Source organism: Gavialis gangeticus, unplaced genomic scaffold (genome assembly GCF_001723915.1).
Source record: "Gavialis gangeticus isolate Ggan-Ray unplaced genomic scaffold, GavGan_comp1, whole genome shotgun sequence".
NCBI classification, from domain to species: domain Eukaryota; kingdom Metazoa; phylum Chordata; order Crocodylia; family Gavialidae; genus Gavialis; species Gavialis gangeticus.
In genome coordinates, this window is record NW_017729031.1 from 100,742,465 (window position 1) to 100,746,600 (window position 4,136).

Consider the following 4,136-nt stretch of genomic DNA (forward strand, 5'->3'; position numbering starts at 1 on the left):
AGGGCCCACAGGTTCACAGACCCTTATGGCATTGGGCACTTCCCCCACTGAAAAACTTTACCGATGTTTGTCTACATAAAGAAATTACATTGAAAGAACAACCTGTCCTCCACTAATCTGCAAGCTTTATAACTCAAAAACACAAAGGCAGGCTCTCCCCATCTCTCAGCAGAGATTTTTTTTTAGAGCCAGCGTTATGAATATCTCAGAGTACCACTGCTTTTTTATAGCTACACCACATGCACTTCAGGAAGAGCTGCTGGGAGAGACCACAGAAAAAAATGAGGTGCTGAAAAGTGGATTGAAGTGCCTCCAGCTTCAAGGTTGGAAATGTTGGTGGTAGTTTTCAGTATCATCCAAGAGATGTCAGAATGAAAAAAATGGCATTTTGTAAAGCATTTTTGGGACACAACGCCATCTCCGTTAGTTCATTTTTAAGTCAAACGCCTGACAAAAACTGAGAGGAAAAACTCTCTGTGAAGGAAGCAAACAGCTTCTGATCCTAAGGTGAAGCAAAGAGTTGACTGAGGGAGGTAAGGTGCAGAGCAGTAGCGAGGCCAATGCCCCCATGCTGTCCTGCTAACCAAGTGTGACACGATTGGTTTTATTTTCCTGAAGAGGGGCTCAGAGGTTAGAAAACCCTGTCCTAGAGGCACTGTTTGGTGTTTCTGGGTGGCACAACCTTTCCTGCCTTATATGGAGTAGATCTGAGCAGAAAGATGGGATGTGAGGCATTACCATGACCTTTGTACCAAGGCTATGCTGTGATTGCAGTCACAAGGCAAACTGCAGTCATAAGGCTGACTCACGCTTCCTACAACACCTTTTCCTTAGCACCTCTTCCAGGGAGGAATTTGCCTAGAGACATGCTGAACTGGGGGCAATCAACCACATATATGGGCTCCTTGGCAATAGCAGGGCTTCAGGAGTTAATCTAAAAGCAGTGAGCATGTTACCAAGCAGGGACATCCATTCTGCTGTCTTTAGACATAAATCCCTGTTGCAAAGTCACTGGCAGACATGTTAGGACTTGAACAACATAAATTCCTCCCATTTTTCACTAATAAGCAGAGGTCAAGTCTTGCTGAAAATGTAGTGTGGGAAAGGATAGAAGAGGAATACAATAGGAAATGGTATTTAAGCTCACACCTTCCATCTCTATGGTCTGTTCCCGCTCTCTTTCTCTTTTCTGTCTGTGTTCTGTTTTTCTATCACTTCCCCAGAAATCAAAATACACCAACTGGTGAGTGAAAAAAATCAGTCAGCGATTAAAATAGGAACATGCAGCAACCCCCACGCGCTAAGTGCTATAAAGGGAAAAGGTTCAAGAGCTTGTGGGTAGTGGGGAAAGAGTTAACATTTCTAGAACAGCCCAGGACAAAGGCAAATGTTGAAAGGTTAATAGGTTATACAGTACCTTAACCTTTTCACTTCACTGACTTTGTGTATTCCTTCTCTTCTATTCAGGCTGCTTGAAACCAGGCTCCCAGCATAATACACAGCATGTTTATGAAAAGTAGATTGATGTAGCATTAAGCCTCTTCCAAGCTGTTTACATAGTGGGGTGAATTGGCACAGACATTTTAAATAAACACAGCGCAATACAGGATATGGCATTGGAGTGTCTCTTTAATGCTATTTTTGCATCATGTGCTGGGTGCAGTGTTGCTTTGTTTGGGGAACAAATAATTAATTTTTTACTAATTTAGCAAAACAGGCTTGTTCAGTGCTGCCTGTCTTTCATGCAGGCTAGCTGCACCCGGTGCCCCATCAGGATCCTCTGCAAAAACAGATCTTCTCAGGGGTTGGCCCCTGAGCCAGGCAATAGTGAGGGCATCTTTCTCAGGACCTGATCATAAGCTCACTGAAGTTACAGGGTGTCAGTGGAAGTTGTCTTCAGCTTTGAGTTTGGCTGTCAGGGTATACTTGCTCTGTTAGTCTTGTTCAGTTTCTCTGTCACCAAGAAGTACCATCACTACACTGAAAATGAGGACAGGGCTGAACTGTGACGTCATCTTCTGACTCCAGATCTAAACGGACCCAAAATGACAGTGGATGTGGCTCTGAGATTCTCGGCTAGATACATTTTATGAAGAAAGGCAACTCTGCAAAGTTTAGGTCCAGACCTGAGCTGATCCAGACTTTAAGAGGGTTCAGGTCTGGTGTAGGTCATGCCGGTCTTTAATTTCAGGAAGAAATAACCCATAAGCATTGTTTTTATCTTTTTAGGTGAAGAGTTAACAGGTACATTAGGAAACTGACATGTACAGGAGAAAGGCAAATGAGTTTGTGCCTTTTTGGCTTTTCTATGAGCATCAAAGTCATCCCCCACCCCGCCGCTTTAAAATTAAGGTCTGCTTGTTCTGTCCCATAGACATAGAAAGACTAGCAAGTGTTGGCTCCTCTGCTTTTGCTGAGAGAACTCCTCTGGGAACTAAGAAAATGGAATGGCGGCTTTGTCAGGTCTCAGCTGAATGGCAAAAGATATCTGCATTGCTCAAAGAGCTTTTCTCTTAAGTGTCTGTCTGATATTTGAGTTAAAAGGGTTAACAGAAATAGTTTGATAAAGAGCCTTCCTCAAAACTACTACTTCTCTCACATGTCAGATTTTCATTCCCATATGTCGCAGAGTATGTTTGCAAATGCCAGTTACCGCAAATTAGCTAAAATGTTTGAATGTGATAGTCTGAATTCTCCACAAATGTTTGGCATATGAAACTACAACCCCTAAAAAGCTGTTGGTCAGCAAAGCTTTTCCACCAGTATGATAACACTTTCAGTATGGATGTGATATATATATATATTTTTTTTTATCAAAATGGTTAAATGATTACAGCCCTTGAAGTGAATGTATTCTTACCAGTATAACATTTTCCCCATGATACCACCACTATAAACCCTTTTATACCTGCATAGTGTGGTATCCTGCCCCTGTAATTACAGAAGTTTCCAACAGGTTAATAGGAAGAGGTACAATAAAATGACCTGTTAAGCTCTAAAAGCTAAGTAGTATTAGTAGTTGTGATCTGTAGTAAATGTAACTTCCCTCCAGCTGAAGAGTGAAAAAACTATTATTATACATGTGGGACCCCTAGGAAGTTATTTTCCTAGATTAGACTTAACATTTGATTCCTGATATGCCTAAAGTGAAAAAGCATGCATAATAAACTAACCTATAAAAACCCTCATGCCTTTTAATACATCATAATGGAGAGAAAAAATGAGCGGCATGATTTGGTTTATATGTTCTTTCCAGGTCTTTGTTTTGCAGCTTCCCTGCACTAGGATGAATTTCATTCAGGGCAAGTGAAAAATGTAAACCTGTATTCCAGGAGGCAGATTCGCAGGCCAGACCAGTGACTGAACATTTTGGAGTTGTTTGGTTTTTGTTTTTCCCTGCTCACATGCACATATTTTATAGATATATTTTAGGGCCCTAAAGATTAAATGCAAATGAGCGAGAGTTTTCTACAAAACCCTGAGATCCTGAGAAATCCAGCTAAGCCGCAACACTGCTGGTCACTGAAGACGTGACGAACAATGGGCAAAACCTGCCCTCCTTACAATCAGGAGGAGAATTCTGTTGATTTCAGTGGAGCCAGGATTTCACTCCATGTCTAGCTATAAAACACGTTGCAAAATACTCTGGCCTTTAAGCAATCAAAACTCCTTTGCACTGTAGCCCATTAATTTGAAGTGATAGTATCAGTCTAAAACTAAGCTCTTTGTCACCACTGAGGAAATTTATTTAACCTATACATTGGGAAGAAGAAAGCAAAGAAGGCTAAAAAATAAACTGGACATGCTAACATTTAGTTCAGATAACATTAAGGTTGCTTAGCAGTACTTCATGCCCCTTGAGGATGTGGAGAGTCGCTATACCTAACCCTCTGAAAACCAGGAAACAAAAAGTTAAAGTATATTCCTCCCCTGCAACTCAACCTTAATTCTGTGTTCTTTGGGGAGACAGTAAGGACTGGGTATAAGTTAGTAATGGTGATGGTGATATTAGCAAACTGCCAAGGGAAATAGTGTCCTCAGACATTATGCCTTACTTCAGTCTATCAAAGTTCATTAGGCTCTGCATACCTTTACGAGCTTTACGAGCACTCGTGGTGCACTGGAGAGGTGCCGGA